The sequence below is a fragment of the Schistocerca piceifrons genome, chromosome 5, assembly GCF_021461385.2.
Source record: "Schistocerca piceifrons isolate TAMUIC-IGC-003096 chromosome 5, iqSchPice1.1, whole genome shotgun sequence".
NCBI lineage: Eukaryota > Metazoa > Arthropoda > Insecta > Orthoptera > Acrididae > Schistocerca > Schistocerca piceifrons.
The window spans coordinates 31,120,739-31,148,514 of record NC_060142.1 but is presented as its reverse complement, the minus strand read 5'-3'; the positions used below and the strand labels follow the sequence as shown (position 1 = coordinate 31,148,514).

Sequence of the window (27,776 nt, the reverse complement as noted above, 5' to 3'; positions counted from 1 at the left end):
GTGCTACGGACGAAAACTGAAGGTTAGTTGCATCAATTTAATAGTTAGCGAAGATGTAGATTGCTGAACCGAATTGGAGAAAAAAGAAATTTATGGTGAAATTTTTACTAAAAGAATCTGTGGGTTGATAATGACACATCGCCACACATCCCATTCTCATTGTAGTAATGGACGGAAATGTGGTAAAAGGTGTAGACGGAGGCAGAGTCTCGGATGCGACAGCCAAGCTCTAATTGATGTAGGCTGCAGTAGTTGTGACATTTGCAGCAGAGTGGAGAGCTACATCAAACCAACATTCAGACCGAAGACCACAAAAACAATATACTAAAACCAAGAGACATCGACTATTTTGCAACGTTTCTCCACCGTTCTCGGAAACAACCGCACGTCATAACAGTTCAAATAGCAACATACTGTTGTCCTCAGGCGCACGTCCCCAAAGGCCAATTCTGAGATCCAGACGTGAATTTATATCGAGCAGAAAACCGCTAATTTACGTGACGCGCTGCCAGAGCCCGTCGCTCGCACAGTGTGTGGGCAGGGGGGGGGGGGGGGGGACGCCCAACTTCAAAGTGGCGCCCGCTGGCAGTGTCGTCCAGTTAGCGCGGCCGCGGCCGCGCCCACGCCTGCGCGCGCCGACGCTCATTTGTCCCCGTTTTCTGGGACAGCAGCCGCTTGTTCGTCCGCAACTTCAAAGTCGCCCACTCCGCCGCACCGCCCAGTAACCGTCCCTTACTTGTATCCAGTTTCGCGGCGCACGGAATGATTCGACCAGGCTTAGTACTGGCTATTTTCAATCCTTGCGACAACGCATAGCAGTGACGTAAGTTCATTTATATAAGAACTCTGATTCAGTAGCCTAATATCGTGACGCGTGACTTTAACCACACGATGCTTGTCACAAACAATTGGTACTAAACGTGATACGGGAAATAAGTTTCAAGCGAGAGATTTTCATTGCTTGTACATACGATGGCATCGGTGCAACAAAGGAAGCGTGCAACAAACAAAGAATTAGGGTAGCTTCTTGATATTACGGGAACTTGCGATACCACACTATTTTCTGTAATGTTAAAGCCAGTTTTCGGATACAAAGTATCAGGGTAACGTTTTTCCATAATTTCGCAGTACATTAGAACACTGCCGAAGTCTGTGATTGTTCAAAGTCGGTCCATTATGTAATAAAAATTTTACACATTGCTGTGTTATACTATTCCGCTACGAAAATTAGCTATAAGTTTCACGGGAAAATACAAAACACAATCTTGTGTTTGTTTCTTCGTCATGAAAATGATATATTAGTTAATTAACTAACAGAACATTCGAGTTGTTTTCAGGAGCAATTGTGTTTGTATATGCAATAAAATTCGCACCAATGGCGACACTTCTATTCTCTCAGCTGAGCTCGTCGCTTCAGCGGAGTCTGTCGTTACATTCTCCCAAACTGCTTCGATACTGTACATTTGGTCTGTTTTTGAAGATTACTACGAAGTGCATATGAAAATGTCTCTAAGTTATGTTAAAAGAGCATTTGCGAAATTTGTGATGGGAAAACTAAAAATAAACAGTGTTAATATCAAGAATACTGAATTAGTATTTAATTCTATCAGATAGAAAACCCGGCCCACTTGTATTTTTCTTAAGTTTTTGTAGTGGAAGGCACCTTTTGACGCTGAAGTCACATTCAAGACTAGTAGAAATACAGTACCCATCCGTGAAACAGTACAACGAATGTTAGAAACTGGTGAATATCACTAGACTGCATTAAGACATTAATAGCATAACAGAGGGGGACTTCATAAAAGTAGAAACTAAATATCACACAGGAGAACTGCTGAATAGAGAACTTTCGTGATGCCAATTAGACATGACACTACAACCAGTAGTCCCCTCTCCCCCAAGTCCTTAAAGAATCGAACTCAAATGTATAAAACAGTTAAATATTCGCGTTTCTTAGTGTTTATGACATCGTATCCCTTGAACTGTGGGGATTACAATGATATAATTTTGTGTATAAATTCAGTGATATACACTATGTGACCAAAAGTATCCGGACACCCACAAAAACATACTTTTTTCAAGCTATGTGTATCATGCTGCCACCTACTGCCACGTACTCCATATCAGCGACCTCAGTAGACATTAGACATCGTGAGAGAGTAGAATGGGGCGCTCCGCGGAACTCACAGACTTCGAAGATGGTCAGGTGATTTCGTGTCGCTTGTATCATACGTCTGCAAGCGAGATTTCCACAATCCTAAACATCCCTAGGTCCACTGTTTCCGATGTGATAGTGAGGTGTAAAATTGAAGGGACACGTATAGCACAAAAGCATACAGGCCGACTTCGTCTGTTGACTGACAGGGTCCGCCGACAGTTGAAGAAAGTCTGATGTGTAATACGCAGACTATCACTCAGGAATTCCAAACTGCTTCAGGATAAACTGCAAGTACTATGACAGTTAGGCGGAAGGTGAGAAAACTTGGATTTCATAGTCGAGCGGCTGCTCATAAGCCACACATCACGCCGGTAAATGCCAAATGACGCGTCACTTGGTGTAAGGAGCGTAAACATTGGACGATTGAACAGTGGAAAAAGGTTGTGTGGAGTACACAATGTGGCGATCCGATGGCAGGGTGTGGGTATGGCGAATGCCCAGTGAACTTCATCTGCTAACGTGTGTAGTGCCAACTGTAAAATTCGTAGGCGGTGGTGTTATGGTGTGGTTGTGTTTTTTATGGAGGGGGCTCGCACCACCTTGTTGTTTTGCGTGGCACTGTCCCAACACAAGCCTACATTGATGTTTTAAGTACCTTCTAGCTACCTACCGTTGATGAGCAGTTCGGGCACGACTGAGCACATGTTCATAACCCACGGCCTGTGGCGGAGTGGTTACACGACAATAACATCCCTGTGATGCACTGTCCTGCACAGACTCCGGACCTGAATATTATAGAACACCTTTGGGACGTTTTGGAACACCGACTCCGTGCCAGGCCTCACCGACCGACATCGATACCTCTGCTCAGTGCAGCACTCCATGTGGAATAGGCTGCCTTTCCCCAAGAAATCTTCCAGCACCTGGTTGAACGTATGCCTGCGAGAGTGGAAGCTGTCATCAAGGCTAAGGGTGGGCCAACACCATACTGAATTACAGAATTACCAATGGAGGGCCCCACGAACTTGTATGTAATTTTCAGCCAGGTGTCCGGATACTTTTGACCACATTGTGTATGTGAATACTGTCTGCTAAGTGTGTTGCGAACAGAGTTAGTAATTAACAAGAAATTAAAACGTCATGCCTGATGGTGTAGTTTGACAGCATGAAGAGTGGAAGTATCTTAGCGAGAAATTCTTTTCCTGTGACCATTTTATGCCGCGGAATCAGAGAGAAAAAATTTCATAAAGGCTTAAAACTATGTTCATTGGGAGCCGCTAAGTGATCTCATTCTCAAATACTGAATAAACGTAGCGGGTAATCGGTACAGTATTACTTACGCTACCTCAAATAATATACACAATTTCTAACTTGAATAGTTGACTTATTTTCTTAACCATTTAAATCTTAATGCTTAGATTATGACAGAATGTTAGATTTTTTAATTCTGTCAACAATTGTGTGAATTACTGAATATGAAATTATTTTTGCCACTGCATTTTGAAACGCGTCCGCTAGTTTTCTGGATGACTCGTTTCCTCTTCATTTATTCTTATACCAGTTTGAGCCATATGAATACAAGAATACGAAAGACTAGCACAAATAATTGTATTGCCAGGCAATTGGCTAATTTGTACCATGTTCACTTCTGGGTTACTCACTGCATCTCTTGCACAGACATTGTCTACTCATGTAGCGAGGATAGGTGTTCGTGTTCAGCTTTCGTCAGTCATTTCGAATTTCTCTGGGCAGAAGGATTCGCAAGGGCCGTCTCCTCCCATGTTTATAGGATGGTAGGATGTTACGTGACTCACTTGACCGTTATCGGTTTAGGTGTTCTTTTTTATAGCGTAGCGCCTGGAGGACAAAGAGGTTGACTTTTTTAGTCACTCTGGACGTTCACTTCTAGGTTTCAAACCCAGTGCTGCTTTCGCTCCGACAGTTGACTTGCAGATCTAGTTTCATTCAGGCATCGGTTGCTACGAGGGCAGTTCAATAAGTAATGCAACACATTTTTTTTCTCGGCCAATTTTGGTTGAAAAAACCGGAAATTTCTTGTGGAATATTTTCAAACATTCCCGCTTCGTCTCGTATAGTTTCATTGACTTCCGACAGGTGGCAGCGCTGTACGGAGCTGTTAAAATGGCGTCGGTAATGGATGTGCGTTGCAAACAACGGGCAGTGATCGTTTCTTTTGGCGGAAAACCAGGGCATCTCAGATATTCATAGGCGCTTGCAGAATGTCTACGGTGATCTGGCAGTGGACAAAAGCACGGTGAGTCGTTGGGCAAAGCGTGTGTCATCATCGCCGCAAGGTCAAGCAAGACTGTCTGATCTCCCGCGTGCGGGCCGGCCGTGCACAGCTGTGACTCCTGCAATGGCGGAGCGTGCGAACACACTCGTTCGAGATGATCGACGGATCACCATCAAACAACTCAGTGCTCAACTTGACATCTCTGTTGGTAGTGCTGTCACAATTGTTCACCAGTTGGGATATTCTAAGGTTTGTTCCCGCTGGGTCCCTCGTTGTCTAACCGAACACCATAAAGAGCAAAGGAGAGCCATCTGTGCGGAATTGCTTGCTCGTCATGTGGCTGAGGGTGACAATTTCTTGTCAAAGATTGTTACAGGCGATGAAACATGGGTTCATCACTTCGAACCTGAAACAAAACGGCAATCAATGGAGTGGCGCCACACCCACTCCCCTACCAAGAAAAAGTTTAAAGCCATACCCTCAGCCGGTAAAGTCATGGTTACAGTCTTCTGGGACGCTGAAGGGGTTATTCTATTCGATGTCCTTCCCCATGGTCAAACGATCAACTCTGAAGTGTATTGTGCTACTCTTCAGAAATTGAAGAAACGACTTCAGCGTGTTCGTAGGCACAAAAATCTGAACGAACTTCTCCTTCCTCATGACAACGCAAGACCTCACACAAGTCTTCGCACCCGAGAGGAGCTCACAAAACTTCAGTGGACTGTTCTTCCTCATGCACCCTACAGCCCCGATCTCGCACCGTCGGATTTCCATATGTTTGGCCCACTGAAGGACGCAATCCGTGGGAGGCACTACGCGGATGATGAAGAAGTTATTGATGCAGTACGACGTTATCTCCGACATCGACCAGTGGAATGGTACCGTGCAGGCATACAGGCCCTCATTTCAAGGTGGCGTAAGGCCGTAGCATTGAATGGAGATTACGTTGAAAAATAGTGTTGTGTAGCTAAAAGATTGGGGAATAACCTGGTGTATTTCAGTGCCAAATAAAACAACCCCTGTTTCAGAAAAAAATGTGTTGCATTACTTATTGAACTGCCCTCGTATTTAAGAGTCCTTACGGTGATATTTCATTGGATTAGAAGGGAATTAGTAATTTTTGGCGATTCTGAGTTTTTGTGCACAGGCTTCCACGTGGTCGGGTAGATTTGTAGAGCCTTTTATTGCGGCAGGGCTGACGGAGTGCTTCACACGCAGAGTTTCTCATCGGATTAATGTTTGTAGTTCACTTTAGACTGATTCGCGTGTTATATTTTGGTCCGGGTCGGCTTTTTTAATTATTTTATTTTTTCTTATACACGAAAGCTTGCGTGATGTAGGGTTCTTCAAAGTTTCTTGTTAGTTCCACCGTTTCAATGCAAAAGCCGTAAGTCAAAATAATCGTTATTTTAGTGAATGCTATCCTCTCCAGAAACTTTTGTTCGAGTGAATTCAAATTTGTTCCTGTGGTCCCCCACACGTGAAGCAGAAAAGTATTTGACAGTCGTTCATGTCTCTCTGTAAGTTCCGTCCCCCGATTTTTCTTTCTAACCTGAATTACCCATGAATTAACTAAATTCTTGTAATTTTTTTTTTCGTGACTGATTTTGGTGAATATCCTTGTGCATACAGAACATCTGGAGCATGCGATACAGCCGCGTTCAATAGCATGTGAAGATCAGAGCGTTCTTATGCAAACATTTTCTAAATTTTTAATATGGCTATTGGGATAACTCATGCAAATTTGCAAATTATTTAATGTATAGTGTGAATCTGCCTTTTTCTCGCCGCGTGGCTACGCCACGTTTGTTGAAAGAAGAGATTGCTCATTACAATGTCAGTAACATACTGTTAACTCCTATACTACAGAGGAAAGTACATTCGAGAGTGAACCACTTAGGCAATGTTCTCATTAGTGGTCTCGCACCCTGCGGGCCATTCGTTTGTTAACGACTTAATGTATTTTATGTAAATTTATGATATTTGAATACGATTTTGCTTTACTTCCAATTTAATGTAGTTAACCACTGAAATCAATCAATAGGGTATTAACTGGATTTTTTCTATTGAGTCTGTAGGTGGTTGATTCTTGCCTCTGATGTGATTGAATTTGCAGATCCGGAACCCATTATTCTAGTACGAGGAATTCGTCCTTTTTAAATCCCTTGTACAATCTTGAATTTAAAATTACCTCTCTGAAAGAGTAGGGAGCGATTTGACGCCTGTGAGGTCCGGCCGGCCGCAAACATTAAAGACCATCAAACAGATACTCGCGGCCCATTGTAGTTTACATGTCTTTGATAGCGTCGACTGTGTAATCGACTACAACAGGGTCGATAACATTTTAGTACATGTGGGCCGCTTTGTCAAACCCTGAATATGTTGTTAGGCTCTAAGTGTTCCCAACTTCAAAATGAAAGGTACTTACAGCAAGATATTGACTTAAAATCAGTATAAAATCGCGTTACTTTCATTATGCCTAATATTACTCGTGTGTGTTTCCATAATTTTCGAGTCAGTCTCATGTCCAATTGACACCGCAAACAGAAAGGTCTTCCAGTTCTCGTGCCCAGACTCGTGCACGTTTCAGTTGAAGACAATTTCACTCTTATCAGTGTACCAGTGGCCCGCGTAAATAAGGAAAGGTCGAGTCAGGATTTTTGTTTACGTCTCATCTTCCAGAATTCTTAATTTATAAAAACAGGTGAGCAGAAACTGTAAAATTTAGTTTCAAGGACACTCAGTCCTATTATTACTATTAAGCATGGAAGTCTGTCCCCAAGAAGGCTGATTAGTGGTGATCCTTTTATTAGGCACAAAATACGGAATACTTCCTGTGGTGTCACCGCCAGACACCACACTTGCTCGGTGGTAGCCTTTAAATCGGCCGCGGTCCGTTAGTATACGTCGGACCCGCGTGTCGCCACTATCAGTTATTGCAGACCGAGCGCCGCCACACGGCAGGTCTAGAGAGACTTCCTAGCACTCGCCCAGTTGTACAACCGACTTTGCTGGAGATGGTTCACTGACAAAATACGCTCTCATTTGCCGAGACGATAGTTAGCATAGCCTTCAGCTACGTCATTTGCTACGACCTAGCAAGGCGCCATTACCAGTTACTATTGATACTGTGAATAATGTACCGTCCAGAGCGACGTTCACCATTAATGGATTAAAGTTAAGTATTCCAAAAGCTACGTCCGTTTTTTTTTCAAAATTCTAATTTCCTTGTCCTGTTCCAGACCTCACGCCAGCCTGCGTGAGCTAAAACGCGTGCCTTTCGGCTTCCTCTAGTAACACGGTGTTGGCTCTCCTGCCAACCCACAACACTTCCCAAGCTGACGGCTCAGTTGTGCGACGGGAAAGTGGTGACGAAAATGACAAGATTCAATGCAGACAGGTGAGATGGAGAGAGTAGGACTGCGGAAACGAATTCTTAGTGCTAGTGATAAGTGCGGTTAGTATGTGAACTGTTGTTTGAAAAGAAACCAGTCATCGTAACTAGATTTCATAAAAGCGATTTTGCGAGTGCGAGACGCGATGGCTTTTATAAAAAATTAAACATTCGATTTGTCGATAGACTCAGGACAGAAAACTGTAACGTTATTTATATAAACTCTAATCAAGCGTCAAACAACAGATTTCTTTCGGCAATCAAAAGAACTGATCTCCCCAATGAGCGTTACGAGAATTACAATGTGTTGTGTCACAAACTCCTGCTGGTGATGCTAGGTCTTTTCCACAACGAAAGGTAAGTGCAAGTATTAAACATATTTCCCTTATTTAGGTTTGTAATCATATAAATTTCTATTTCTTTATTTCGTTTCATATTGAGTTGACGGAAATAGTGACAAGACTGTATCGTTCTCTTCATTTGATTCACAACTTCGCAGTGCTGGACAGCGCAATCTTTAGGCGGCGAGCATCGACGGCGAGAAGATGGCTACCGCGTTGTCAAGATATCTTATAGTCTTTATTGTAATAGAATCATAGAGAATAATATTTGGTGAATGACGCAGCCAGCCACAAATACATTTTAAATGATTTTTAGTGCCGCAGCCGGTTTCAGTTGGCTAATATATTTTATTACATGGAAGTTTTGATCCAATATGGATTAAATAACGTTGGGAATAATTATTGGAGGTAAAACAACTTTGCAATGTGCTGTAAAGAAAATGTGGCTACTTGTCTCCCACGGAATGAGTACAGATCGATCATGGGTATGAAAAATTGCATAAGGATTTTATATGACAAACGGATGTGAGGAAACGAAGTAAACTGAAGGAAAAATAACTAATCATTTCTTTACAGATTGTGGCCCAAATAATGATTGTATGCAATTTAGCGTAGAAACGAGTAGCAATTATTTCGACCTGGTCTAGTTGCACAATAGTTTCACTGCTAAAATTTAGCCTTTGACAAATTTTCTATGTTCTGAGTTAAGAAGAACGCACCAGGACTAGCAGAGAGAAAGTAACATTACCGGCATTGAATATTGGACAATTTGTTTGTGAGATTAATTATCTCACTTCATTGTGGTCTGCTACGCCTCGTACCTTTAAGATCCATTGCTCACACGTTCTTTGGAACTTCGGAAAACTGATTTCTTCAGTGATAACTTAAGGAAAGAAGGAATACTAAGGTAATCAGGGAGAATGCAACAAATGACATGGCCGAAGAAGCTTTTGAGTTACATAAATGAGACACAAAAATGTTGGATTCAATTTCCCACGAGTCGACAGATTAGCTGAACGAGTTTGAGGCCGTACTGCTGTTCAACACTTACCAACGAAGAGCGGCTCGTATTATGCTGTGCCGGAGACCCTTAACGTCTGGGAGGTGGGTGTGGCATCCTTAATGATTTTTGTTTTATGTACTTCAGACCATGGTCCAAGGCCTGTTTCTCCGCTTTTCGTTTCGTCTTCGAACGCTGAAGACGTCATCAGGTGGTATAATGTCAAAGAGGGCAGTTAATCTGAAAAAAGCTCACTGAGCTGAAATGTTTACGCGGTCCCGTGGCGGAGCCATGAAAAATAAGGGCCCCCACGCCACAAAGAACTTCTGGCGTCACTTGCCCGACTTACTTCACTAATGCTCCTCTCCATCTGGGGCCTGTAGGAAATCAATATGCCAAAGAAAAGGTACGCACTAAAGAGCTTAACTTTGACATGTGGTATCGAGAGGTTGCGTGTATTTGAACATGTTAGGAATTATTAAACTTTTTGGAAATTGTTAAACTTGTCTAAACTAGTAACTCGCTCCGGTGGCCGAAGCTGCAGTGCCACGTGCTGTGACGCAAGCCACAGGGATCGTACATGTCGCTGGCCCCGATCCACATTTCGTGACGTCATGAGACAGCTGTCCAAAGCTGCAGAGTTGCGTTGACGTGTGTTACGAAACTGGTAGTGGAGAGGAGTTTTCGCAAGACTTGTCTAATTTCAATCTTTCTTCTCTTCTGTTAGATTTAGTTTTGATCTTTTCAATTTGTTTTGATTCACTGTACATCCTAGCTTAGAAATGACTAGAACTTGATAAAAACAGTATTGGAGAAACGGATTTGGTGGTTTCTAGGTGCCATTGTATGTTCAGTCACTGCCGATTTATCCGTGCTGCCCAGGTGACAATTACTATTGTGTTCCTTCAGGCGGATGTTAATGGTTATTTTTGTAGTTCCTTATACTTGACCGCAGGTGGAAGGGATTTAATATACTCATGCTGTGACAAGCTGCGGGCGTAGGTCATAAGAACTGCAGAAAGAAAATAACCCCCCTCCACGCCTTAAGGAACAAAAGAGCCACTGTCGTCTGGGCAATACGGATAAATTAGCAGTAGCAGATCATATACTGGGGATAGGGAAGCACCAAACTCGTTTCTCTGATACTACGGTTTTATCAAGATCCAGTCACTACTATGCTAGGATGTGCAGAGAGGCCACAGAAATTCAGATGCGCACAAACAGCTTTAACAGAAAAGAAGGACTGAAACTGCATAATTTGTGAACGTTAACGCTAAATAAAACAAAAGGTGCAAAGTCTTCTCCACTACAACCTCGGTGACACACGTTGCCGTGATTCCGCCATCTTAGGCAGCGGTCTGATTGTGGCATTTATGTCACACACCCTGCTTACGTTTATTACATATATTTGCTATGTTTTAATGCACTGTATAGGAATATTTTGTTACGACAGGCTAGCGGGTAGGTAGGATCACAAAGGCAATTCACCGAAGAACGCGCAAATGGACACACAGCGTGAGCACGGCCAGAAGAGCAAGAGCCGCATGTTACTGAGAGCAGAGATTGACAGTGGGGACTCACCTACCACGTTGGGCACCAAGAAGCGTATCTTTCATTCATATTTCCTGTTACAAAATTAATACACAGTATCAACGTGCTGATGACAATAGTTGCACTGAGAAATTGTTAATGATGATTTCAGTTTCACTCAATTCATCAGTAAATGATAACTACAAAGTTTGCTTACTGCTAGTGCTTATTGGTGGGTGCTATGGGCCAATCACAAGTGCACCCTTAGAGGGCAGGCACCAAACTGCTAAAGTGGCTCAGTACTTGCCTACGATCAGTATCTGAGGAGGTAATACATGAATCCGTGTATAAAATCTGATCTCACGTAAAGACGGAACAGTCTTTTGAAAAATTGCCTCTGCTGCCATAATTGTGTGATGCTAAGTTAATCCAAGGCAGAGTACAATTTGTTTTGGAGGTGGCTGCCCAAGAACTAACGTGTGAACTGTAACTCCGCGTAAACACGAAAATAACTGTCACAGTTGCCTCTGAAAACATATTTGTGCCATCTCATGTGTATTCGAAGATACTGTGAAGCATTTTGTGACTTTTGCGGTGCTCGGGAACTAATGACTAATGACCGGGAACCTTTTTTGAATATTAACGACATACTGGATTTAGAAATCGTCTTACTAATTTTGTGAATGGACAAATAAAACAAAATTGGTTGACATTCTAACATTTTACGGTTCTTGTTACGGTTACCCACTTGCCACATTATTACGTTCTGTTCATTGCACAAATGTAAGAACTCGCGATCGACGGAGAGAGAAACAATGGGGGCAACGTCACGAGGTAAGCAAATTGGCTACAATTGCATTTCGAGAAGTGGGTGGCGGAAGTACTGGACGTTCATATGTGAACCACACGCAGCATCACTGTGCACCCCCGTGTACATGTTGTGGCAGATAATATTTGGAACACTCACTCTTCTGTCTGCTGTGACAGCGTTACGTGAAGACGTCACGAACGACCGTTCCGTGGATTCGTAGAAGTGTGTCATTATAGCCTGTAAAGATGTCTCCAGTATTGGAAGACGGGACGTGACACAGAGAAATATGTCTTAGACCATGGCCTAAAGCCCTTAAAATAAATGTTAGCAATAATACAAATACCGGCAGTGGAAGCTTGCGTTGTGTGATTAAAGACCGCGGGTCATGAGAATAAAGTACGCGGACGTTTCTCCAGCGGTGGCGAAACAGGAGCGTAGTAAGCGGGGGCGTAACAAGCGAAACTTCGTTCAGTCCGCTTTTTCTTTTTTATTGACTTCGACACGGCTTTACAATCACGTACATATTTCAATAATTTTTTTAAGTGTATATATGTCAGAATTCAAACAAGTAACAACACAAAGGGCAAAGTCACACTGCTTGATCAACAAAGAGACTCCTCATTGTTTCATTGCCGCTCATTACAGAGTCTTAACAAACAAATCAACAATAACAAAATATTCTATTTACGCTTCTGTTGAGTAGGTTAGCATGACATAGTGGTAGTGGCTCCGCGTATGAGCAGAAAACGACATGCCAGTGTCTCCGTACTACGGAACTGTTGCTCAACACAACCCAACACGAATGTGTTCTTGATCCCCCTTCTTAATCTCCGCTCCCTTCACATTTTAGTGCCCTCTAATCTTTTTCTTCTTATCCTTGGTCAGCCCTTTTCTCCTTTCTTTTGCTCTTCCTTACACTTCTAGGCAGTCAAAAAATGCTTTCACACGGAAAAAACGTCCATTCCACGCGACACCATTGCCACACCAGACATTGGTAGCAGGGTTGGTTGTAGAACATACGAGCACTGTATAAATATTTTCTATAGGCGAAAGCTTCCGCACGTAACATAAGGCGCTGCATGTCTCTTGGCATAAGACTGTGCTATTCTTAAATCAGAGTTTGAGGCTACGCAAACTTTTTTGATTTTTGTGCAATACTAGACGAACTCTTAAACAGGAAGTGTGTGTTTTGGTTAATTTCGACTGTTTCAACGTCTAACGGGTTAAGTGCGGTCTGAACATAAGGGATACTTTGTTGGTAGTGCCAACGGATTTTACTCTGTGGGAAGACTGCATATGAGTGCACTCAGCCTCGTGAGGAAAACAAACAGCGGTTTCAAGATCTGGAAGGCTTACAATGGCTGCGAGGGCGGCATACATGCTCCATGTCAGTCCGTATCACATGCAACTGACGCCATGAGCCAGTGGATGACATAGAGACCTTTCCTCATCACGTGGACATCTGGGACTGGTCGCTGAGTTACTTCCTGTATGTATTCATGTTTAATCACAACACCCAACACACATGACAAGTTCCTTCGGGGTTTCAGGAGATGACTGAACGAAAATTACGAGACACACAGAAAAATCAGCCAGGTCGGAGTAGAAGTCGTGCTCTAAGGGTTTCGTAGAAATTGTTATGTATGCAGATAACTCATCCATCCCAAGAACCGAGAATCTCTGCTACTTTGGTGTTTGCTAACGATGTCTATACTGGCAACATATGTGTTTCAGGAATTCCTAGACCTTCGTGTGTTATAATGACAAATTAACATTTCTCGGAATGTTTCCTTTACTTGTACTGTAAAAACCTTGCTTCTGCAAAAATTTCGTGATTCGAGATCAATGGAAAGTGTCCTATGTACGAGGTTCATTCAAGTTCTAAGGCCTCCGATTTTTTTTTTCTCCGGACTGGAAAGAGAAACATGCGCATTGTTTTAAAATGAGGCCGCATTCATTGTCAATACGTCCCAGAGATGGCAGCACCGTACGGCAGTTGGAATTTTACCGCCAGCGGCGAGAATGAGAACTGTTTTAAATACTTAAAATGGCGACGTTTTCCTTACTTGAACTTTTCTGAATTTGCGTGGTGTGAAACCAATTGAAATTCATCGACAGTTGAAGGAGACATGTGGTGATGGAGTTATGGATGTGTTGAAAGTGCGTTCGTGGGTGCGACAGTTTAATGAAGGCAGAACATCGTGTGACAACAAACCGAAACAAACTCGGGCTCGCACAAGCCGGTCTGACGACATCATCGAGAAAGTGGAGAGAATTCTTTTGGGGGATCGCCGAATGACTGTTGAACAGATCGCCTCCAGAGTTGGCATTTCTGTGGGTTCTGTGCACACAATCCTGCATGACGACCTGAAAATGGGAAAAGTGTCATCCAGGTGGGTGCCACGAATGCTGACGGACGACCACATGGCTGCCCGTGTGGCATGTTGCCAAGCAATGTTGACGCACAACGACAGCATGAATGGGACTTTCTTTTCGTCAGTTGTGACAATGGATGAGACGTGGATGCCATTTTTCAATCCAGAAACAAAGCGCCAGTCAGCTCAATGGAAGCACACAGATTCACCGCCACCAAAAAATTTCGGGTAACCGCCAGTGCTGAAAAAATGATGGTGTCCATGTTCTGGGACAGCGAGGGCGTAATCCTTACCCATTGCGTTCCAAAGGGCACTACGGTAACTGGTGCACCCTACGAAAATGTTTTGAAGAACAAGTTCCTTCCTGCACTGCAACAAAAACGTCCGGGAAGGGCTGCGCGTGTGCTGTTTCACCAAGACAACGCACCCGCACATTGAGCTAACGTTACGCAGCAGTTTCTTCGTGATAACAACTTTGAAGTGATTCCTCATGCTCCCTACTCACCTGACCTGGCTCCTAGTGACTTTTGGCTTTTTCCAACAATGAAAGACACTCTCCGTGGCCGCACATTCACCAGCCGTGCTGGTATTGCCTCAGCGATTTTCCAGTGGTCAAAACAGACTCCTAAAGAAGCCTTCGCCGCTGCCATGGAATCATGGCGACAGCGTTGTGAAAAATGTGTACGTCTGCAGGGCGATTACGTCGAGAAGTAACGCCAGTTTCATGGATTTCGGGTAAGTAGTTAATTAGAAAAAAAAATCGGAGGCCTTAGAACTTGAATGCACCTCGTATGTTGATCAGTGACTTAACGAGTATTAAAATGTTTGGCATAAATGACCGTTTCCTTCGACAGCCTCGACTAGGAAGCTTACATGTTTTACATCGCCAAGCGACTGTAGACGGTAGAATCTAACATAAATTTGGACTTTATACGTTTACCTGTTCCTCAGAAGAAGGGGTCTTAACAGACGTACAGACAGACAGTCGGACATCAAGCGGAAAAAAATTTTTCGCGTGATGTAATCACAGATTAACAATTTTTGCATATTTTCCTTACGTATACTGCGAGACTTCGCTTCTAGTCAATTTCATGAATCTGGGTTAACGGAAATTACCCTATAGGTTTTGATAAGTGAATCTATCAAAATACTTTACATAAATGGCTGTATCTTTCGAGTTCGACAACTTAAGAGCTTAAATTTCTTACACTGCGAAGGGACTGTAGGCCTCTCAGTAGTTGATAGAAATCTGATCCTCTTACGTCTACCCATTTCTGAGAGAAATGGCTCTTAACAGACACACAGGCGGACAACAACCCTAAAAATGGCACATATCCGTGGACATAGTATCCCTAGATACTCGTAATATGCACCATGGCGTGGTTGAACTAGGGAGCAGTTGCGTCAGAACATGTAGACAAATCCTCCGTTCTGTATTGTAGCGTCGAATTATTTCGCGCTTGTAGACAGGCAATCCAGTGAACAAATTTCTGAAGCGGCTGCTGCAGCACCTACTCAGACAGTTCATGTCAGCGACTTCAGTGCATTGAACGCACGTATTGACGATTGCTGCGTCACAAACAGTGCTCGTACTGAGCTCTGGCAATGTGAGTTAGAAATTGGAGAGGTGCTCTTTTTACTGATTCGTGTCTTTTTTCTGTATGTTTTGTAGTGGTTGTGCATTCGCCTTCTGAAGCGACCGTACTAGTTATGAATATCCCGAATCCATGCAAATCATAAGAATGGATGTATGTATGTTCCACATCTCTTCATAAACCACTAGGCAGATTTCAACAAAACACGGTACACACATCATTTACTGTCTAGAAGAAATCACTGTAGGAGGGACGACCATCCATCTATCAGAGGTGCTGGGAGTGAAAATGCAATGTAATCCACGACGCGAGAATACGCGTATTTTAGTCATCGAGTATTTGAGAACGACAGCACTTAGAGATTTGAAACAAACATTACACATAATTTCGAAACTTCAAGAAACTCATTCTCGCTGACGATCCCCACAAAATGACGAAAGGAAAAGAAATTCTTGCTTGCTAAATTTTCGCTGTTTATGCAGCAAAACTGTTGCAAAACATGAAGCATGAAATTTTTATTTATTACTTCTTTTCTACTAACTGTATTTGTGACACATTTTCCAGACAGCGTCCACATATACCACTGAATGTATCAACGAAAATATGTCGTTGTACGGTTCATAGTTCAGAAGATATGACGCCAAAAACTGATGTGTATGAAAAACTGGTCCACCCTGCAAAATGTTTTATTTATTACTTCTTTACTGCTGACTATTCACAACACACTTCCCACACAGTAGGCACATATACCACTGGATGTACTTGCACAATTACTTAGTTCAGGAGATACGACATCATAAATATTGAGCCGCGTCAAAATGAAACTGCAGGGAAAAATTCGCTTGACATAGAGGTGAAGTAAGTGAACAAATTCGCTTGAAATACGTAAAACATGTGTGAAATATATTTAATATTTGCGTATGCGGGCAAAGCCACAGGTAGAATCCTCATCCTAATTCTCTGGAACGATGTCAATCAAATTTGGTACACACATTAATTACAGTCTGCAAAGAAATACGGTAGGAGTAAGAACCACCAACCTCCTATTGGAGTGAGTGTGCTATCATGCAGAGAGAAGGGAGGATGAGGAGATCGATAGATAGCGTGGGGAAAGGAGGAGATAGGCACAGGTATGAGGAGGAGGAGATGGAGAGAGAGGGACAAGGAAGAGATAGACACAGAAAAGAAAGGAGAGAAGAGAAACAGCGAGAGTGGGGGTGGGGGGGGGGGAAGAGATGGATAGTGAGAGGGGGGAGGAAAAGTCGGACAATGAGAAGGGAAAGGAGAATATGGACAAAGACAGGGGGGAGGACATGGTGGACATAGAGAGGGGGAGGAGGGGATTGAATTTGTGGGGCAGGAGGAGATAGATAGAGAGAGGGGCAGGTGGAGATGGACAAAGAGTTGGGTGCAAGAGGAGGTGGGCAGAGAGAGAGGGAGATGTAGGTAGACAGGCAGACAGGGAAGGAGGGTAAGGACTAACAGAAGATTGTAGTAAATACATATGCAGGAAATGCTGGGTTCTAAGCTAGTTTTGTATAAGTGCGTAATTCCATCATCGATGATACTTATGGGGAAAATGATACCTACGTTCCTAGTTCATTTCATTCCCCCTCCATACTACAGGTAATCACGGGATGACCTTCTCGGTTGCAGGTATTCGGTTATGGAGAAACTGAGTATCTTCGAAGTTTTAAAAATAAATTAGAGGTTTAGGTTCTGAAATAGTGACAGCTCTCACATTCTTTCCCACTTATTACAAAGACATCACTACAAATGCTGATACCGGTTCTAACTTCCTGGCACTTTCCTCTTTAATCTATCTTTACCCTTTCCTTTTCTATTTCCGTTTTCTTTTGTATTTCTATCCTTTCCCTATGTTTACTTTTTCCTGTTCTGTCCTTTCCTTTTGTTTTTCCTTTCCTATTTCCTTCTTCTTCCTTTTCTGTCTTTTCCTTTTAATTTTCTTTTTTGTTCCTTTTGGTTTTCCTCATCTTTTTATCTTTCTGCTTTCCATTTCCCTTCGCCTTTTTCTTTAGATTTTTCTCTTCTTTTTCATTTACTTTTCTTTTGTCTGTCCTTCCCTTCTGTCCTTTTGCTTTCCTTTCTTGTTGTTCCGTTTTTCTTAGCTTTCGTTCATTTTAATTTTTGTAATAGCACAAATAAGATAGATAATGTAGTATACATTGCTCACACTAGTTACTGACCCACATTGCTGTTGGAAAATACGTATTTAACTTATATTCCGAAATTCGCTGTGTCTGTTCAGATGTAAAAATGTGGTATAAGGAACTAACCTGGACTTCCTAAACATCAAAATCAAAAAGTAAATAGGAAATAGAAAGATGACCTATGCCTTCGAAAACCTGGCGTTTATCAAATTCCCTGTCAGTGCGGAAAATCATACATTGGGAAGACAGTCCGCACTGTAGAAGAGAAGTGCCGCGAACACAAGCGCCATACTGGATTACGCCAGGCCACTAAATCAGCCGTGGTTGACCATTGTATAAAGACTGGCTATACTATGGACTATGAAAAAACAAAAATACTCTGTCAATCCTCCCACTTCTGGGACTGCGTTACTAAAGAGGCCATCGAAATCCGACTACAGGACGATCTAATTAATAAAGACAGCGGCCTTCAACTTAGCCAGGCTTGGAAACCTGCTCTCAGCCTAAAGAGAACGATGCGGTCCCAGAGCTCGAGGACCGTCCTCGACGGCGTCAGCAGGGAGACTGCAGACAGCAGTTCAGATCCAGGCGCTGCTTCCCCCACCACCTCCAGTAGCCGCCGCGCCGGCCGCACCAAAGACACCAGGAGAGAAATGGTGGAGGGGGTAACGGCTAGTATAAATAGGGCGCCGAGAGGAACAGCACAGCATTCGTCAGGAACCACCTCAAGATGGCAGCGTGTACGTCTGCCGAAATATTGTGGAGAAATTACGACGCTACCCGGTCGGATACCTGAGAACTGTTCAAATTAGAACAGTAATTATTCTGGGCTGAGCAACCAATCATTTCCATTGTTGTAAGATAGAGATCGTGCGAAAGCTTTTGACAGTGTTGACTGGAATACTCTCTTTCAAATTCTGAAGGTGGCAGGGGTAAAATACAGGGAGCGAAAGGCTATATACAATTAGTACGGAAACCAGATGGCAGTTATAAGAGTCGAGGGACACGAAAGGGAAGCAATGGTTGATAAGGGAGTGAGACAGGGTTGTAGCCTCTCCCCGATATTATTCGATCTGTATATTGAGCAAGCAGTGAAGGAAACAAAAGAAAAATTTGGAGTAGGTATTAAAATCCATGGAGAAGAAATAAAAACTTCGAGGTTCGCCGATGACATTATAATTCTGTCAGAGACAGCAAAGGACTTGGAAGAGCTGTTGAACGGAATGGATAGTGTCTTGAAAGGAGGATGTAAGATGAACATCAACAAAAGCAAAACGAGGATAATGGAATGTAGTCGAGTTGGCTCGGGTGGTGCTGAGGGAATTAGGTTAGGAAATGAGACACTTAAAGTAGTAAAGGAGTTTTGCTATTTGGGGAGAAAAATAACTCATGATGGTCGATGTAGAGAGGATATAAAATGTAGACTGGCAATGGCAAGGAAAGCGTTTCTGAAGAAGAGAAACTTGTTAAGATCGAGTGTAGATTTAAGTGTCATGAAGTCGTTTCTGAAAGTATTTGTATGGAAGTGAAACATGGACGATAAATAGTTTGGACAAGAAGAGAATAGAAGCTTTCGAAATGTAGTGCTACAGAAGAATGCTGAAGATTAGATGGGTAGATCACATAACTAATGAGGAGGTATTGAATAGGATTTGGGGAGAATAGATGTTTGTGACACCACTTGACTAGAAGGGGTCTGTTGGTAGGACATGTTCTGAGGCATCAAGGGATCACCAATTTAGTATTGGAGGGCAGCGTGGAGGGTAAAAATCGTAGAGGGAGACCAAGAGATGATTACACTAAGCAGATTCAGAAGGATGCAGGCTGCAGTAGGTACTGGGAGATGAAGAAGCTCGCACAGGATAGAGTAGCATGGAGAGCTGCATCAAACCAGTCTCAGGACTGAAGACCGCAACAACAGAGATCGTGTGATGAATACTCCAGTGATGTATTTAACTTGCGGAAGGGACCTTCATTTAATGTTTAATTTTGTAACTTACACTATATAATTCACAATGTCTATCAAATGTAGAAGTGTGGCCGTGGTCCTAACCACGACAAGAAAATTAATTAGCAAATGATCTTTTAGGAAACTGTTAAGAACTCCGGTGTTTTAGTGGAGCAGGAGGAACGCGGCCACACGCCTCTCTGCCAACCGGAAGCCCGTAGTAACTCGTATAATCGCTGCCGTAATGTAGCCGCGATGGTGCGGCGTAATCCGACGGTGCACCGCGCAGATGTGTATCTGAGGCGGCCCGCAAGACTGATTGCCGAGCCGGGCGCGTGGGCGCGAAGAAGCGCCCGCCCTAGCTGATGGTCGGCGCGCACGCGACGCCGGCAAGGGCCAAGGGCGGCACAGCGAAAGGGCGAAAAGGGCGAGCGCAGGGTGGGGGCGAGGGCGATGCCGCGATACGGCGCGGGGCTGTGGCCAGGCGAGGCCGCGCCGCAGTCAGAGGCGCCAGTGGCTGCCGGCGGCTGATTAATTGACCCGGCCGACACGCACCGCGCCCCGCCCCGGTGCACACCTTTGTTTTGGGCACCCGTACAAGGCAGCTACTGGATTACAAGGGGCGGCCTATAATTAACTGCGTGTGTTCCAAGAGTCCGTTCTGTCGCCAGGAATAACCGAATTATTCGCAGCAGAGATTAACGAGAGAACCCAGTGGGTGGTGACAAAACTCTTCCCTCACGTCACTTGTTTCCGCGCCAGGTCTGGAATCTAAACGTGTGCCGCGGACATCACAGTGCCTCTGAACATAGCTTTCGAAATCTGCATTTACGTACGGAAGTACATTACAGTGTGCAGTGGAAGAATTTTTGTGCGCTATTCTCATTCTTCTCTTTCGCATTTCAGTCACGAATTATCCACTTGAATACCGATTGGTAATGAGCCTTCGTGTGACCTCTAATCTCTTTAATTTTACCTCGATTATAATTTGGCGAGATAAACGCAGGAATAACCAATATACTGGTTGACTCTTCTAGGAATGTACGATCCCAGAATTCTAGCAGTAAACCACACCGTGATGCACAGTAACCCTTTTCTAGCGGTTCCCACTGTAGTTAGATGAACATCTCCGTGCCTCTATAGCACTTGCTAAATGGACCAGTGGGGAGATCTGCAGCTCTTCTTTGAATCCTCTGTATTTTCTCTATACCATCTAGTTAAAGTGTTGATCGAACGAGGGTTTTCCAAGATGTTTCCTTCATGTGTGGACTATTCCTTCTCAGGATTCTTCCAGCGAATGACAGTCTACCATCCGCTTCACCTGCGATATGTTTTTCATGTGGTCGTTTCACTTTACGTCGCATATTGTAAGACCTATCCCTCCTCGCGAGGGTAGCACTAAGTACGTAGGGTCTGACAACTTGAGTGGCGAGTGGCGTAGCAAAAATAAATTGTATACACATGCTTCCTTCGACAGTTCAAATGGCTCTGAGCACTATGGGACTTAACTTCTGACGTCATCAGTCACCTAGAACTTAGAGGTACTTAAACCTGACTAACCTAAGGACATCACACACATCCATGCCCGAGGCAGGATTCGAACCTGCGACCGTAGCGGTCGCGCGGTTCCAGACTGTAGTGCCTAAAACAGCTCGGCCCCTCCGGCCAGCCTTCGCCAGTCATTCTGTCTATTAGTGAGGACTATATTAAAATCCCTACAGTACCTTCTGTGATTAGCCTTCGTATACAGACAGATAAATTCAGCAGGGGCCTTTGATTCATCATAGTTCGTTAAAAGTTCATGATACATGAGTCATCCGCTTTTCATTCTTTGTTTCGCCTTCAGAGAGTTTTTTACTAGACTCAATATTTCATGAGTGAAGTGAATATCCACAGAACCATAAATTTTTGTCAGACATAATCTTGTTCCTTTTTCCTGAGCCAAGGATATATACGTGATCTTAAACTTTCCCGGCGAATCAGCTGTCTGTACCGTTCCCGGCTATACAGCCGGGTGAAGTCGTCTTCGTAATTCGATATTTCGACAGCGTACCTAGCCGTCATCGTCACAGAAGACACACTCAGGTTAAGCAACCAACAAAATCTGCGGTTGCAGAACACTGCATGGCCACAGGGAACTCACTGTAGTGTGAAGAACCAGAAGTGCTAAGACAGATCTCGTCCTTTTATGACTGTGTTCTGAAGGAGGCAATTGAAATACTAGTGGCCGACAGGCTGATCAACAGAGACAGTGGGTACAACCAAAGCAAATTTTTGGTTCCAGCAGTTTGCCAACTGAAATCACAGCGTCGGCCGAGAGCCACTGCCGCGACCGATGGGAGCTGCAGAAGTGCTTAGGGACTGAGCTTCGCTGGGCCCTCAAAACTTCACAGGACGCGTCGTGTGAACGGGTTTCGCTGGTGGAGAGTCTGAGAGGAAACACAGTATAAAGTATATAGCGAATATGCTCATTCTACAGGTATCACCTAAAGAAAATGGGTACGCAGCTCGAGGTCTTGTGGCTAGCGTTGCTGCCCCTGGATCACGGCGTCATGGATTCGATTTCCGGCCGGCTCTGGGATTTTCTCCACCCGGGGACAGGCTATGTTGTCTTCATAATTTTATCATCATTCGGGAAAGTAGCGAGATTGGACAGTGAAAAGATTGCACTTTATACGTGCGCTGATAACCACGCAGTGGAGCGCCCCATACACCAAATATCATCATTATAGTCATCATGAAGAAGATGGCAAGGTACCCTGTAGAAATGTCCTGTTACGGAAACGACTGCACTGGGCTGGATATCTGAGAACAGTAAATACTGTTGTGATATGCTCTCATCACTTGTCAACGGATAAGAGAATATTTTCTTACTAGATGGAAGATAGGTCGATGTTGGTAGTGCGCTAAGGGAAGATGAGCAGGGAGAAAGAGGTAGGGATACAGTTTCGTGGGTTGTCGACGATGTGGTCGTTACAGATGAAGCATAATCTCGGATTGTGGAGGAGTGAGGAGGGAATTCAACCGTGTCCTTTGTAAGAAACCTCTCCGGAAGCGACAATAAGCGAAGAACCTAGAGGGGCTGGCTGGACGGAAATTTGAACTGTTGCCCTCCCGAACGTGAATTTATTTTCCTACTGCTGTAGGGAGGGAGGATTAGTGTCCCAGTGTGTATCTCTAGGAGGAGTCGCAGAGGGGGTGATGTGGGTGTCTCTTTAGAACAGTGTCATTCGAGGAATAAATAGCGAGATGGCTGCGGAAGCCATTTTGGTAGAGGAGCAGTATTGGTTTTGGGATGCGATGTGGAGGACCTCAAGACAAACTACCACACTGTAGTTTGAAGTCGATTCGTGAGACATGCTCGCACAGTGCAGTCAACAGCTTATTGCCCATAAAAGTCAAGGAACCAAAACACACAAATGTCACAAACGTGCGCCACCATTTATCCACAAGAGGATAAGAGCCGGAAGAGATGGAAACGTACAAACATCAGAGAGAAAGATTATTTGTCGCCATGTCCTTTCCAAGTGTGGCATAGGTAAAGAGGAGACAGGTTCTTAACGCACTGTCTTATCTGAGACACATCACTTAAGGGATAGTTTGAGGTGGAACAACACGACATCAACATACAACTTGCAGCTTCATTGTTAAACACTCAAGGATTCCTTAAGAAGCTGCATTGGTATTAAAGTATATTTTAAAGAGCAAGCCCATTTTGTAACAGGGATAAAATAAAGCACTGTAAGGAAACAGTACTTTAGGCTGTGTTGACGTTCGTATATGTAGAAACTAGCCAACAGTACAGCAACAAATATGATTTCATTGATTGGTGCCTCTGAAGACATCACTTGCATAGAATCTATTATTCTACAAGCTTATTCAAACATATTAGAAATATCTTCTACTTTTTCAGTTACCTACAGTCTAGTTACAAAGACAACGACTCTTTTCCAGTGGAATACTACCTGATTTACGTTTTTCAGTACATGTCCTGGCACCAGTACAAACAACATAATGAAGCGGGGAATACAGCCCTTTTTATGTGTACATTTGTAATACGTACATGGTCTTCACCGCTGTAGAACCGAAGGCTGAGAAACTGTCAAGCTCTCAAAAATAAAGAAGTCTACGTGTGCAAAAGTCATTCTATTTCTAGTTTGTATGTAACTGAATATTTAGCACACAAAATCTTGTATTACAAATACAATTTGCGGAAGCGAATAACAAACCAATTCAGATTTTAGCCAACAGCAGTCAGAAACTAAAAAGAATGTTGTTCTAAATACATGCATCTAAGCTCTTAGAAATAAAACCTTCATAGAAAACTGCCAAACAGATCAAAGAAGGCCAGCATTTAACCGTGGTACTTAATATCGCGTTATAGATAAAGTAGTACATTAATCTCCTAAGTAAGGCCGACTAATAAAATTTTCACTTTTAAAAATTGAGTGAACTGAAAATAGTCTCCAGTTAATCAAAACAGACCACAAATCTAAACTTCAACGATTCTCAGTAGTGAGCACACTTTTATTAACGGAAATAATAGATATATTCATAAATAAGTTCAGATTCTGTATGAAATCTGATACTGATACAGCTTGGTATAACGCAAAACCCTAGAAGCAACACTTTAATAATATTTGCTCTTCAGTCTAATTGCATGAGACACGTAAATACTCGTAGTCCCAATGCATACAATAGCTAATCTCTAATTACGGGACTGTTTACTTTTCACAGAGATCGTGTTCATGTTACATTTTCGTGTGAAAGGTGTCGCAACTCTGTTTTTGCTGATAAAAAAATATGCGTAACTTTTTGGACTACAAATAGAGATAGCACCCATCTTTGGAGATGACTGATAAACTTGCTCTCTAAATAAACAGAAGAATTGACTGTCTTGATAATAGTCTATTTAAAGGAATGGAAATATTTAATATATAGTTATTTAATGTTGATTAGTTTTGGAAGTCACTATGGATATTCTATTATATTATCTTCTACAATACAATCAATAACGGAAGGATGTGAATAAATATGGTAATATCGAAGACACAAACATTAAATGTCTCCGGGAACACAGTAGTTGCTGATGGCATGCTCGAGGCAATCATATATATTTTGCACGCTACTATCATCAATTAACTTCACATTTTTAAGACTTGATTACTTCGCTGAACTTCATAGATGCACTTCTTTTAGCATTCTTTTAGTGTACAAAGATTTATATTGAGAATTCCATCAACTATAAGCCTCATCATTTAATGAGCACTTTTCCACTATTGTAGTAAATTACGTTAATATGCTGTCAAAATATTTTATTATTTCTAATATTTCCCTTCAAAAGTATTATTAAATATAATAAATAAATTTCAGTTTCTTTAACTGGTAGAATATCAGCATTTGAACTATCAATACATTACAAGATTAAATACATATTTTAAATCTTCAGAACGTATTGACCAGAAAACAGCATTATTCTTCCTTCACTTCTTGTATATGCTAAGTGCTAAACGCTTATAAGTAATTATTTTAAGAAGCATGATTATACGCTAGTCCTCATTAATTATTACCACGAAATCTCTACAAATGTGTAAATTCGTTAACTTCCCCGCTTGATGAACAATATTCACATTAAGGTGCCGCTAGATCATTACAGTTAAAAAAATCACATTATTCCTTTCTCTTTAGAAATGCCCCATATTTATATCGAGGATTATTAAAATTCCATATGTCTCCGTGTCCTTCAGTATATATTTTGCAACTTCTTATCGCCAATAATTTAAAACATTCAATAAGTTACTCTATAGAAACAAATTTCATAAATGTCGAACGAACGGAACAGTACCAAAAATTTCTAAGTTTAGACCTAGGCGTATGTATTTTAACATACAATATATTAATATAATATATATATATTTCAGTTCTCATGCATGTTGTTTCGTGAAACGTACGTTACAAAATTTTCTTACACTGCATCAGTGATATGGAATTAGTCCATTTTCACCTGTCGGCACTGTCATAATACGAATACGCAAACTTGCCGCTATGTATGGCGTTACGTTACCCTCAATTTATACTCCACTGGCTGTCTGCGTCACGTACGAACGATTCGAGTGTCGCTCGCGGGACACCAGAGTGAAGTAGCTGTCTGTTACGTACCTGTCCACAACCGAACATGTGCGTTGTCATCAACGAGTACATACCGACTTTGCGGTAGACTGGTTGTCCCTAGGTTTGGCTACTTAAGTATTTATAATTTTAAGAAGGCGACAAAAACTCTAATTTTATTTAGGTTGACCCATACTTTTGAAAGACATATTGTAACACTACCCTTGTTTCCTACGCAAGGTCAAAGTACTTCAGTTTTTATTATTCATTTTCAAGCAAGATATCAAGCGTGAAATCGATGTAACGCGAAATATGTCAGCACTTGTAGACTCTATACCCACTGCGTAGTCCAGCACCTTGCAAAAATGTATGGGAGCGGCAGGCTCTGGATATTTGTTCTTTTCTTCCATACCAGTTCGGGTGACTGTTGTGTAGGTTGCCTCAACAAAGCTGTGGCAAATTCTTACATCCATATGAGACAGCACCCCGTCTCACTGTCATGTCAAGATATCAACAAGATCTTCCGCAAATCGCACAGCCTAATGTAGGTACAAAGATCACTGCTATACATTTTGCTATTGACTGAGCTGCTCTATCACTGTAGCGTGCCTCGGTTCGACTCGTGTTTCAAGTTTACCGAAATGTAACTGAACACTCTGCTATTGACAGTACTTCCCTGTCGCCATAATTGGCCTCAGTATTTCCCCTCCAACAGTCAATTCAGCTGAACATTCCAGCACTACCCTCACCGCCCCCTTACCCTACACACGTATACATATATACAGTCCACCTTCCTCCATTTCTCTCTCTTTCTAATTGTCCATTTAACAACTACATATTTTTACACTTTGCCTTGCAGACGTAGAGACATTCTCCGACATCTAAGCTCACCTTCTGATGAGAAGAATCAGTAGAAATTAAGAAGCTTAAGAAACTATTTTTGATATGTGTTTTTTCTGGTTCCACTTGCAATGTTAGTTAGGTTGCATAAACCAATAAATAAATATTTCTCGTTACTCTACTTTCCCATCCACTTGATGCTGACATTGCAACATCTTGAATTTCGTACCAACATCTTGCGATCCCTCTGTAATTAAATCATTTTATACCGTTTTAAGGATGTTAAACAGACACTATTGAAACTTATGTTATGGTAATTAAGTTAGGGACACAGGCCTCTGTGACTCTGTTCTGTTTTATGTGCTGTGTTCTATGCGTGTGTGTGTGTGTGTGTGTGTGTGTGTGTGTGTGTGAGCACGCACACGCTGTGAGACAGAGAAAAAAGTGGTGGATAAATCATTAAACGCCAAATGTTCATCCGATAATCGATTTAGTGACGCTAGCACAGAATGCGAAATAGAAAAGACACTTTCTGTGGTACGTCAAAGACTAGTGCTCCACTACTCACAGATATCCGGTCAGCAAGGCGCAGGAAATTATAAGTGCCTTATGTTCTTCCGCAGCAATAATCCAGGTCAGAATCTTGGCCTCTATAGCTGAACTTCGTCACTTGGCGTGTGAAAACTGATGTACTGGACTGGTTCCAAGACAGCCGGACAGTGACCACAGAACAAGACCTCCGGACCGGAGTTCCGATGACGCAGGTCGGCGTAGACGCACGCGGTCACTGTGGTGCAAAGTCACGGTGCTCGGTTCGGTTTCTCGGGCGATCGGAGAGAAGCACACAGCGCGTCGCGTCGTCGCCAGGCGGGAGGTGACTGTGGTCCGTGTTTGTGGCCAGTGTGTCACCTCGCGGGCCAGACCCGAATAGCTGTGAGGCGCGCGCCGGCGTGGCAGCCAAGTGGGGGCGTGGTGGGGGCGGGAGGGGCGGCGGGGGAGACGCCGACGTCGACGGCGGAGCAGCTGTCCCAGGGAGGCGGGCCGCGCCGCGAGTCACCACAGCGGGGACGCGACGCCCGAGAACAACACTCACTCCGCGCACCTACCAGCGCCCAGGCAGGAGACATAGGGGGGGGGGGGGGGAGGGGAGGGTCAGCAAGTGGTAGGGGAAGAGCAGCTCGGCTCACATCTCCGACCCACGGGTGGGTGGCATTTAACGTACATTAGCTACTGAATGAATGCTGCTACTGA

General features: G+C 43.1%; 1 protein-coding gene across 1 annotated transcript in view; it reads right to left on the bottom strand.

The window, feature by feature from the left end:
* The window catches only part of LOC124798538 (inactive dipeptidyl peptidase 10), a 1,422,769-nt gene extending 1,395,337 nt beyond the window's left edge, over window positions 1-27,432 (bottom strand). The window contains exon 1 of the mRNA XM_047261988.1: window positions 27,094-27,432. The gene's annotated coding sequence lies outside the window, so the exon portion shown is untranslated. The remainder of the gene's footprint in view (window positions 1-27,093) is intronic.
* Between the last annotated feature and the right edge of the window lie 344 nt (window positions 27,433-27,776).